Source organism: Apus apus, chromosome 1, assembly GCF_020740795.1.
Source record: "Apus apus isolate bApuApu2 chromosome 1, bApuApu2.pri.cur, whole genome shotgun sequence".
In the NCBI taxonomy this organism is placed as follows: domain Eukaryota; kingdom Metazoa; phylum Chordata; class Aves; order Apodiformes; family Apodidae; genus Apus; species Apus apus.
This window is the reverse complement of record NC_067282.1, coordinates 47,402,549-47,415,473: the sequence shown is the minus strand read 5'-3', so window position 1 is coordinate 47,415,473 and position 12,925 is coordinate 47,402,549.

Below are 12,925 nucleotides of genomic sequence, written 5' to 3'. Positions count from 1 at the left end.
TAGGAATCATATTAATCTTAGAAATTGGAATCTTTCCCTTATTCCTTCCTTAATTAGCTGATTACCAGAAAATTCTAAAGTTCAACCACAAGTAGTTGCAATTGCAAAAAAAAACCCAACAAAACAGTCTATGACATTCCCACAAACAAACAAGAAGTTTTAAGAAAATAAAGAAGGGAAGTAGCTCATAAGAAAGTCTAATACTCATGCTTCCGATATTTTTACTTCTTTTTTTTTTTTTTTCTTTTTTTTCCCCCACTTCCCCCCCCAAAAAAATAATTAAATAAAATAAGGCTGTAGTATGGTTCAGATTGTATAGGTCACATCATCCTGCAACTAATGCATAGTGACATTATGCCACCTGAGATATTCAACTGACAAACACCCTTGTCTTTCAGCTTCAGTGTCATTTTTAACTATGATTTAGTCTTTATTTTCTTGATGGTAGAACTTGAAAGATCTGAAAAGCTCCTACAATAACAACTGAAACAGTGAAAATCTTCTGGTTTTAGTGGCCAAGAAAGATGATCTATTGTCTAGAAATTACTCTTTGGATGAAGGTTTTAGGTGGTGCAATTGCATTTTGATAAACATTATTGGAGTGAGAAGGATTTTATTATCTAGTTTCATTAATTTGTTAATTTATTTTTTTTCTCAGATACTTGTGGAATAGAGTATTTCATTATGAGTTAGACTGAGAATCTTGGTATTTCTGATTGTGTAATGATATTCATTCTAAACACCAGCATAATGCATAAAAAGGCATAATATATGTAGTGAATATGATTATTTCTGGGTGTCAATTTTGTCCAGCAAAATAACTGAATGCTACAAGGGAAGTATTTCCTTTCTAAAAGACCTTGCTCAGAGCTAAATGAGCTGTGAAATACTGAAAAAAAACAGTGGTAGAGGACTAGATAGCTACATTCTCTCCAAATTCTTCCTTAAATTATTCTTTTAACAGGATTCCTAGAGTAAAATGTTGTTCCCTAGAGCTTGAATTTCAGAGACAGCATTCTTGTGCTTCTTTATTACTACTGACACAGGGCAAACGGACATAAAATAGTGCAATAACGTACTTTTAATCACTCTTTGTTTCAAGTAATGAAAATGTGGCACCCATTTACTATGTAGTATTATAGCCAAGAAAGGAAGTTGAGCAAGGGAGCTGGACAATGTATGTCAGCACCCACATCAAGAACAATGTGAATTTTGTACTGCAAGCAAAATTAATACATGAATTAACAGCAGACGTCCTGAGGTTGACATGTGCCTTCTTCACTTCCCTAGTGAAGCACTTCTGAGATGTAGTGTAAGATGTAAGAGCTATCCTAACAAAACATTTATTGTCCATAATTAGGAGTTTGGAGATTTGTGGTCAAAAAGCAACAGCGTTGCATAGTATAGGATGGAACATTTATAAATAGAATTTATGTAAAGATGTTCTAATTGCCCGCACAAAACCAAAACAATACCATAAAGCTTAGACAATTTTATTTCAGTGAGAGTTTTTATATAGGCTCACTCGGAGGCAGAGTGTTTTGTTTTGTTTTTAACTTTGTATTTATTCACAAGAGAAAATAATTGTTGGGAGACTTCACTGGGTACACAACACAAAGCACCATATTTATGGTCCATCAAGCCTTGTTTTTCTAATTAAACATATTTTTCTCAGAGGTCCTAGGATCAAGCTAACTTTACAAGAATTATTATTTTAAAAACACATTATTTTTTATGTCTGTACTCATTTGTTTAATTTCATTTCATTTCTCCATAATGGCCAACTTACAGTTTATTCCCACTGCTGATATCTCCTTTTTTTACTGCACTGATGCTTAGGTCACTTTTTAATGACCACTATTATAATTTTATCTACATGTATCACCCTTTAAACTTGACGGCTATGCAGGGAAGTACATGTAAAATGGTGATTTTTGTTTCCAGGAAATATGTGAAATGGTGAGGAGAACTATGTTATGAAAAACATTGAACTTTAGACATAATATGTTTTGGTGCAGAAGCAGAAAATTTTGCTTTTTTTTCAAAAAAAAAAGTGAAACAATAATATTCATTCTATAAAGTGAACTAATCTCATGATGCACTACAATAAATCAAAATTGTACAAACATAAATTTGGTGTATTTTAAAATTATTATTCATAAATACATTTTGGATGGTGTCTGAGACTGCTCAGTAACCTGCAATGATAGGTGGAACCCCGACATTCCTTCTTGCGTCTCAAACACCTCAGGACCCAGTCCTACGTTAGGCAGGCATGAACAGAGCATGAGGAACGACAGGCTAACCCCCTCCCCCGCTCCCCGCCTCTTGCCTCCCCTGGTAAATTTCCGGCTTCTGCTCTGCACATGTGCCGACCACCAGGGCTTGCCTTGGAAGAAGTGTGTCTCCCCCTCCCACCCCATCCCAGCCGCGTTCCAGAACTCTCTGGATTGTCTGAATGCACAGCTGCGGACCCCAGAACCTTCCAGAACGAGGACAGCTGAACTGTATGTTGCTGTCCGGAAAGTGGTCTCTGGGGGACAGGACGTTATAAAAGGGGTGAAAGTGCATCACGAGCTCTTCGATCCACCATCCGTGGGCCAGGTCCTGGAGCTAGTGGCTTGCAGAGCGGGACAACACGCTGGAACAGACCTCACTGGAACGAAGAGAGGTAGTATATGTGTTTTATCTTCTTATCTATTTTTCCATCTTCTGTTTTTTCTTCTGTGAGTTAAAGGGTTACAAAATCCCAGCCATTTTCCCTAGTGCGATCCATTCACCAGTCACAAGAGTGGTAATTGTGAGTCCACAACTTCACGATTGCCCGCCATTAGCATCTGAGTACTGAGCTTTAAATAAAGCCTCTTTCTTCTAGGCCGTTTGCCGTGGCTTTTTTTTTTTTTTTTTTACCGCGCACTGCCAAGATGGCACTCGCGCACTTTTTATAAAAAGTGATTTTTCTGTAAGTCTTTCTTTATAAAAAAAGATTCACCTCCCTCCAAACCCACCGACTGGGACAAGACAGATGAATAAGTTTAAAAAGTTTTTTTTATCAAAACAGGTTTCCTGCAATGGTCTACAAATAATGGACTTTCTCAGTGACAGTAAAATAGTAACTTTCACATGGAAGGACTTCAGTGTCCAACATTCTCATTTAAAACAACTGTTTTCTCTTAGTCTTGTCATTATAGGCAAAATATAAAGGGATAATGTTAAAATTAGCCATCCACTACAAAGACAGCTGTTAAGCCTTAGATTGTGAGCAGTCTTCTTCCAAGTTATTTACTAAGCTTTCAGCTACTAAATACCAAAGGAGTTTTGGATGCTACTAGATCTTTAATGTAGCTGAACACTGGCAAGATTTCCACTGAGTTAAATTCTCAGTATATGCTCATGGTATAAAACAAGCTCCTGTATCTTGTGCTCTTGGGGATAAAGGATTTACAGATTTATTTATCTGTTCCTCTTTAGCACTGTTCAGCTACAGTGCCATTGCACCTCTGATTGCTGGGTTTCCTGCTGCCAAGGGCAGTTTCCCCTCTTAGCCTCTCTTTCTTCTCACAACCAACAGAGAGGCCCAGCACTTATCTCCAGCAGGCAGGCAACCAACCCCCTTACATACCACATGTGTACATATACGCACAGTCAACCACGAGGATCAACACAGACAGAAAACATTCAGCACTCATATGGACACATGCAACACCAGCACCAGCAGTCTTATTATTTTCCCCTCTCTGATTTACTAGAATGATAGTTGAAGGCACCTGCACATTGGAGCCCTCACAACCCCAGAAGCACAGCCCATTCCTGGCCACTGGCATTCACACCCTCTTTCACACACCAACACAGATGCACACAGTTGCACCACAAATCTCTCTAGTAACTGCCCACAGAAACTCGGCACACCCAGCTGCTGGATGCCCTCATCTCTCTGTTGCCTCATGCACAGATACATACACATGCAAACTTCTGACGATTAGCCAGCGTCTAGACTGCATGGTAGTTAATTTGCACTTCCTGATCTCTCCAGCAGTCAACTCGTAGTCCCTCTTTTCTTTCCAGTACCTGCCCCAGACTTATGGTTCTTTCAGTATTTGGCTTCCAAACTGCTTATCCTATTCATCAGCTATCCTGGATCAAAATTCTTTGGTATTCACACATAAGCACATGTACCCTCACAATATGCATGCACTATGGCATCCTCACTTGCTTTTATTATTGATACACAGGCATTCTGACCCCTGGCCCAGTAGGTGGCAGTCAGACCCTCATACATGTCCATGCACATGGAGTAGAGTCCCTTACCCACAAAAAAGAAATGGACTGGCAACATGTTTGCACATGACCAGTCCTTTTTGTGCCTTTTCCCCTCTATTTCCCCATACTTGTTCTTCTCCAAACTTACTTAGTCTGTGTGTTGCCCGGTTTTGTCTACTCCACTAAACATCCAGTAATACCTCTTGCACAATCCCCAAATGTCTTTTGTGGCATCTTACAGTGTACATTCCCATAATCCACTTAGGTCACCCCATAATAAATACTGTTCCATTTCCATATTCTCTCCATTTCATCCTATGATAAGACTGGTAGCCTGTTCTTTTTTGTTTGCAAGGCCTCCTGGTGTAAGTTATCTTGTTTCTCATTGCAGATTAGTGTTGCACTGATCAGTCTTCCCGGGTGGGCCTAAGAAGCTGCCAATTTTGTGTGCTTCCTGTTCACCCATTTTATAATTTAATGAGTACAGAGACATTACCAACCTCATCTCCTTCAGGATTTAATTAGAAATTCTGCTTTAGCAAAATGGGAGATTCCATGCTGAGCACTGGCACACAAACAGTTCTTGCTTTCTGTTTGGTTTGGCTAGCACATGAGATAGTTTTCATACCTTTACCATAACCTTTTAATTACAAAAGTTTATTACAGGCCAATTTTATCCAGTAAGTCTTAGTTCCCTCTCATATCACTTGCCAGACATGTGAATCTTCTCCAAGTTCTGCTTGTAATCTGGCAATGCTTAATGGACATACTGCTCATTCGCTACTGAAAACCCCTCTCTTATCTGTTCCCTGTATGAGACAGGAGGATCACACAAGATGCAGCATAAGGAATACTCCCACACAACCAGGCAACATCACAGAAAGACCAGGTACCCAGCATGAAGCCACTGAAGTTCAAAAAAATGCCATAGAAACTAAGGAAGAGATGATCTATGCAAAACACACAGCCAATACAAAGCACTCATATGAAGCATTCATACCAACATTGCTTCCAATATCATTCTAGCATACCAGAATACTGTCTTAGCACTTACTAGTGTCTTCGTTCTTTCTCTTAATTATTTGGGTTCATTCCATAATTAGCATATGTAAATGAGTTTCTCTTCATAATACAACCTATGTTTTGGCAGCCAGGTTTCACTCTTGTTCTCATTTAGGTGAAGCCTACACTCACATGGAACACATACAGGCCAGATTCTGTCAGAGGAATGATAATCTCACAAATTGCGTTTTGTTATAAAGTGTTGAAAAAACAAATAAGAAAAGCAAAATCTAGACAGACTTCTATGAATGCTGTACCTATGGTAACAGTAGATGTTAAGCTGTTGAGTTGACTTGGATAGATTAGATCATTGGGCTAATGTTATTGGTGTGGGCTTCAACAAGGCCAAGAGCCGGGTCCTGCACTTGGGCCACAATAACCCCATGCAACGCTACAGGCTTGGGGAAGTGTGGCTGGAAAGCTGCCTGGCAGAAAAGGACCTGGAGGTTCTAATTGACAGGCAGCTGAATATGAGCCAGCAGTGTGCCCAGGTGGCCAAGAAAGCCAATGGCATCCTGGCTTGTATTAGAAGTAGTGTGAGCAGCAGAAGCAGAGACGTGATTGTGCCCCTGTACTCAGCACTGGTGAGGCCACACCTGGAGTATTTTATCCAGTTTTGGGCCCCTCAATTCAAGAGAGATATTGAGGTGCTGGAGTGAATACAGAAGAGGGCAACAAAGCTGGTGAAGGGCCTAGAGAATAAATCTTATGAAGAACGCTTGAAGGACCTGGGAATATTTAGTTTGAGGAAGAGGAGGCTGAAGGGAGACCTCCTCAGCCTTTACAACTACCTGAAATGACATTGTAGAGAGGTTGGTGCTGGTCTCTTTTCACAGGTAATTGGTGACAGAACAAGAGGGAATGGCTTCAAGCTGCAACAGGGTAGGTTTAGACTGGACATTAGGAAAATTGTTTTTCACAGAAAGAGGTGGTTTAGGGGAGAACTTTGTAGAGTAGGGATGATGTTGGACTCGATGATCCCAAGGGCCTTTTCCAACCTGAATAGTTCTATGCTTCTATGATTCTGTGATACTGAAAAAGCTTTGTTACCTTTTTTTTCCTAAAGTGGCTACTAACAACAAACTGACCAGACATTAGGAATGTTATTTTCATGTTCTGGAGTAAAGCGGAAATAATGAGTAGCATTGCTTCACTCCAGGTCTAGATTACATTACATTTTCTGAATTTTAATTGGTCAAACTCCACAGGAAGCTACTCCATGTTTGCTTACCTTTTCAGGAAATTGAAGAGAACATGTGAGCCTACCGTTATAAAATTTATATACCGTCTTGATTATATTAGGAGTTAAGTGTTATATAGCTGGAGAAAACTGGCATTATCTTCAGCTGAGACTTAGAGATGTCAAGGATATTTCAGTCCTTTTAGTTAAAGTGAGATTAAAAAAAAGGCATTTAAGTTTCTTATGATATGGCTCCTGGGAAATAAGTCCATTTCTGAATTGTGCAGGTTTCTCTGTTTTTCTTCTAGATTTTTGTGTCTCTCTGTTTTATACCAGCACCTCAAGTGATTGACCACCCTCCCTAATTTTTTTTTTTTTTTTTTTTTATTTTAAATTACATCAGCTACCATTTGCCAATCTCAGACTATACTTCTCTGTATGTTAAGGAAGCTAAACTACCTGAAATGGTTGATTTTTAAGCTTTTTATAAGGCTGTATTTAAAATGAACAAAAAAAACCCCAGCTTCATCTAAGGGTTCTTTTGTAATCAAAGGGCCGAAAGATCCATTTCATTGCTATGATTCATTTAATCTGAGAGGAAAAAACAGTAGCTGGTCAAATGCCCCTTTCTCAGATAGCATCAGTTTTTATAAAACAACATAGTCTGAATAACTGAATCTTAAATTCATCAGAGTACAGATTCATTGGAATAATGGAAATAAGCCATGTTTTAGTATCTGTGGCTTACTAGTAAGTTACTTTAGTTATTAATTATAACAGCTTTTTCTTCAGTACTAGCTGAAATGTGGCCATCGTCAGTGAGTTGTGAACCGGGACTTATTTTGCTCTTTTTTTTTCCTTTCTAAATTGAGTGGGAGCACTTACTTTTCTTTCTTTAAAGTGAAGTTAAAGGATAGTGTATATCAAGATGGCAAACACTGATTTCTCCTGTAACTCATGACTGGATACACCCTTTTGTCAAAAGGTTTTTCACTCTTGTGGTCAATAGGAAGTGAACAGAAAGAAGGCTGAAATTCTTTCCGAAATAAAAAAAAAATATATCTTGTGTTTACTGTTTACTAACATAGCTATTAGTAGTATTAATAATTTCATAAAATTTATCTACTTAGGAAGGCATGATGTGTAAATTAAATACAGTGTGGCTTGTTTGACTTATTGAGTCTGATAACTGCGATGCAAAAATCTATATAAAGTATAATGTATGTAGAGTGTAAGATGTGTCAGGGTGAAAGAATTACAGAAATTTAAAATTTTGCTAGAATAGAATAGAATAGAACCAAGAATATGCAGAATTAATATTGCATTTTGATTGCTTCAAGCTCATTAAACATGATTATGCATAATGAAGGCAGGTCAAATACAGAAAACTCAATATTTCAAAGTCAAATAATAGCATAGACCATGAAAAGAAAATGGAAATTAAGATTGAAGGGTAGAGTTTAGAGCAACAGGTTTGATCAAGAATTTTAAAATAAATGGACAGTGAGAAATTTAAGAGGCAGTTTGGAAATAATGGGACTGTCAGTATTGTATTCCATCAAAGCCAAATCCAGAAGTTCCAGAATAAAATGCAGCACTCAGAATCTAGTTTTCAGTAATCCAGTCTTGAGAACTGTATGGAAAACCTTAAGTATTACTTATATTTCCTGTTCCTTTATAGTCTCCAAAACTAAAGTTTTCTTGAATCTGTGCAGTGTCCTTTGAAATGGAACATACATGTTTATTTCTGTCCTTCAGAAGAATACTGGCAGGACTTCAGGCACATGTTTTTTCCCTTTAAAAGCAGTGTTTCTCAGTACATATAAGTAGATGCCAATGTTTTTCCTCTGTTTTATAGTTGTTTGTATATTCCCATATGTACTATAAGCAGGAATTTATACACAGGCTTAAGAGAAATGACAGTCTGCTATGATCCATGTGAACATACAACTCAGTGTTAAATTCAGAATGCCCCCAAGGGAAAAAAAAATAAAGTCAAAACAAACCGAATTATTATAATATTAAAAAGAAACATGTCACTTACACTTTATTATCTCATCCTCAAAATAAAATAAAATTTTTGTTTAGATTTTCTGATAGATAACTTTCTGTAGAAGTACTTTTAATTTAAACAGGAGAACACAAAACATCTGTTTTAAAGATCCAGCCCAACTACTGTAGATGCCTAGTCATATTTTATCACTTTGTCTAATAGAGCTAATTTTTTATCTTGGTTATGTCTTGGAGAAATCTTTCAGAGCTAATTCAGGATCTATATACATAAATATATACATGTGTACATATATTATGCATTATATATAATACATGTTACAGAAATATGAAGGTGTCATTAATAGAATAAAATATGTATATTTAAATGTTTTTTTTTCTAAATTAATCTACTAGTTTACTTATAACTTTAAATATCTATGGCCATAAGAACTGTTAAAATCTCTTAAAGTGTTCTGTATGTCTCCAAATTGAAATTAATTTAATTTTATTCTAACATTCATGTTTTCCTTTGAGAAGTCACACGATTATTACCACAGTCTTGAATCAGTTAGTGCTGGTGCTAGTAGAGAAAGAACTACAGCCAAAAATTCTCTCTTTCAAGTTTTCAGGACAGCTTTATTCTTTAACATGAAATCACCCATGAACAAGGACTGTCATCTGTTACACCATAAGGATATCTTGTTTGACATCCAAAGCTTATTTAAAATGACTCTCTTTCAAATCTCTCCCATCCCTATTCCTCTCTTCTTCTTTTGCAGGCCATTCACTTCAAAAGAGGAGGAAGCTAAATGAAGTTACAACATACGAAGTACAAGTACTGTACACACGAGTAACCATCTGTAGGCCAAGCTTTGATGTCCCTGTTTTGCAAAACTGAACCTTCTTATCCTGGTTTCTCGAAACACTGGGGAGAAAACCAGTGCTTTCTAGCCAGTTCTGGCAGTTCTGCATGCCAGCCACTAACAGCTTCACAGCAATGTAACAGCCCTGTAACAAAGTCTGCAGAAGTATAAAAGAACTGTGTTAAATTAGTTAATTTCTTGAAGAAATCCTTGCTCTGTAAGAAAATGAGACACTCCTTAGCTCTTGGTGCTTTAGGCCACTGTTTATTAGTTCAGTACAAATATCTTTCCTCTGAACATCAAGAAGCATTCACAGCTGTTCCCTTTTGATCTTCAATGAATCATACATTTACACCTCACATGAACTTTTGGGAAGTAAAGACTTTCTGAATTTTGCAAACTAAAATGTTTGCAAACTTAACTGTTTGCAGACTAACTGTTCATTTATTATGCTTCTTTTTTCATCAAGGTCAGTTTATTCAGAGCAAAGAATGAGCTCTAAGGGTCTGTCTTGATGAAAACCAACCAATATTAAAGTACAGCTTTGGGAATCAACACAGTGATGGAACAACTTGTTTTATGAACATCCTTTTGTCTTACCTAAATACTGAAGTCTATATTAAATTAGATTTAAAAAAAAAAAAGTAAATGGAAGACATGAAAAATGCAGAAAAAGTTAATTAAATGGAATGGAAATATGTTCTATATATATTTTTAATGAGTTCTGGTTTGTACTGTTGCTCTCCCTCTAAAGAGCTAAAGAAAAAAAATAATCTGGTTTGGGTATATTTTTTTCTTCAATAAGAAAAATAGGTACAATGTTATTAAATGACAGTGGTGTAGTTTTGTACTGCTGATGGTTTGAAATTTAAAAAAGTGTCCAGAGACTGTGAGGGGAACTTCTGAAGACTTGTCAGAAATGTAAATTACAGATGATAGCTCCAAACTGTTACCTTTCTGGAGCTTGCTTTTGTCTTTTCAGGCTGCTAAAGCATTTTTTGGTCTGACATGTTGAGTTGTGTTTCTCGTTATATGGTAGATAATTACATTAGGTGGGAAATGAGGCAGTAGAAATGAGAAAGATAGTGGAGGAAAAACAAAAAAATAAATTGATGATTGGTGACAAAATTAAGGAAAGAGAAGCAACATTGCCTAGGAACATAATAGTAGGGAGTGTATCTACCTACCAGTACTATAAAAATACTTTGATATTTCATTCCAAGACGGAATTTTCTGATTAATTAAGGTGATGTGTACACTAGCATGTAGTAAGGACTGATAGGAGTAGATCTATAGGAGTGATAGAAGTAGAACAGAACAGCTGATGCTGAAACCCTGATGTCTGCACAAAACATATATCACTGATTTTTCTTTTTCTTCAAACTAGTTCAGCTATGGTGTTGTGAATGTCATACATATATAGCATTTTAGTATACTTCTGATTCTTTTTTATCAGTTATATTTGAAAGGAATGGAGTGCACCCCCAGCAGGTTTGGTGGTGACACCAAACTGCTGTGGTCAACACACTGGGGAGAAAGGAGGCCATCCAGAGGGACCTTGCTAGGCTTGTGAGGTGGGCCCATGCCAACCTCAGTTAATAAAGCCAAGTGCAAGGTCCTGCACATGGGTCAGGGCAATCCCAAGGACAAATACAGCTTGGGAGGTATACAGTTGCCTGTGTGTTTCAAAATTTCAGTGAGAAAAATACGTTCTGTCAGAGTAGTCTGTTGGAAACACATTGCCAATAAAAGCATAGATTAAATGAAATATTTAAAAAATATAAAAATCATCCTTAATTTAATAAGTACATGCATTACAAAAGAAAAAATTCAGAAGAGCAGAAAAGAATTTGTATGTAAGGGAATTTTATTAATTGAGAGACCGTACCAATCATGTCACAACATCCTTGTCCTTATACGAAAAATACAGTTCTAGTCGTAGAACACTGTACAGAGTCAATACCAAAATTGTCTTGAGGATTCTAACATTTAGGTAGAAACTATGAAGGTTTAAGAAAAAATAATGAGAATGAACAGGGAAATGAGTGATAATACATACACATTCCCCTTTTCTTGTAGTCCTTGAGAATAAAATATGGTCTTCTATGGAAAATGTAGGGGCTTGGGGTGAAGTATACATGTGGGTTTTATTCTGCTTTATTAATTTTTTTAAAAAAGTTCTCAAGGAAATGCTACCATTTAATGAGATAAAAAAAACGGTAAAAAACTCTGTAGTGTCATTGCCATCTAACCACATGTGCAAGTATATTTTAAATCAATCTGTGTTCAGCTAAGTACATAAAGCAAAATATGAAAAAATGTTGGTGTTCTTTTGTGTATATTAACAAAGCATGCACTTTTCTGTCCTTAGCGGACTTCCCGTCCTCCATTAGTTGGAGGCAAAATGCACTTCAACTAATATTTCTATTCAAATTCTAATTTTATACACATATATGTACATAATAATCAGAATAATCTCCTTCTTTCATATTGAATTTTTTTAAGGAGGGACTTAATTCTTCAGTCTAACAAGAATTTTAGTATTTTTTTCATGCAGGAGCCTGAATGCATACCCAGTCTACGTAGGTTTACTCAGATTACTTGGTAGTAATTCAGAACATGAAAGTTTAGCACTTTTGGTGTACAAACAGATTAACACATGACTTGCATATGTTTAGGAATTTAAATAGACTTCTGCGAAGTTACATACTGTAGCTGAAGTGCATGAGATTACATTTGTAATTGAAACACCTTACGAGAGAGGGGAGGAAACAAAAACCAAAACACTACAAAACAATTTATGAGAAAGAGATTAACTTCTAAGGTGTATTTTTCTGACACTGAGGATAAGAATTAAAATTTGATACTCATAAAAGTAGATATAGAAGAATTAGATGAGATTTAATTTTCTGAATACAAAATGTATGAGTAGTTTCTTATGCTATCTTACCGTTATTTGTAATCCTCTTATTTATTTTGTTGACTTATTGTCACTCATCACCCCTAAACTTTTACTGCTGTAACTGTAACTAGATTGACCACCTTCTGCTTCTTTTTCTGAGTTCTGCTCACAAGTGAATTTTTGTCTGTTATTCTGTAAATTTCTGAATTGTTTTTCTGAAAATTTTTATGAAGATGGAATAGTTTAATACCAAAATTAATTAGGATTGATACTGTATAAACCATGTAAAATTATTGGTGTGATTGCAATGATTTTTTTCTTCTGTTTTGGAGAATTAAAAATAGGAATTAGCGGGGGCAACAGAGATTGAGAAATTAAAACAGATAAAAAGCTTCTCTGATAATTTTAAATTTATTTAACTGCTCCAAGGGATGTGAGAAAATCAAGTAGCAGTCCCTGAATTTCAGAAAAGCAGACTTCAGCTAATTAAGGGTAGACCCTCAGGCAGACTCCTTTGAGGAGTGTTGTAATATTTACTGGGCATGCAATAATGGATATAGGAAAGTCAAAGCTCAGCTTAACTCAAAAATGGTCACCTACGTGAAGTTGTTTAAATCTATTTTACAACATAATAATTTTCTGTTTTCCACGTGACTTGCATTTACA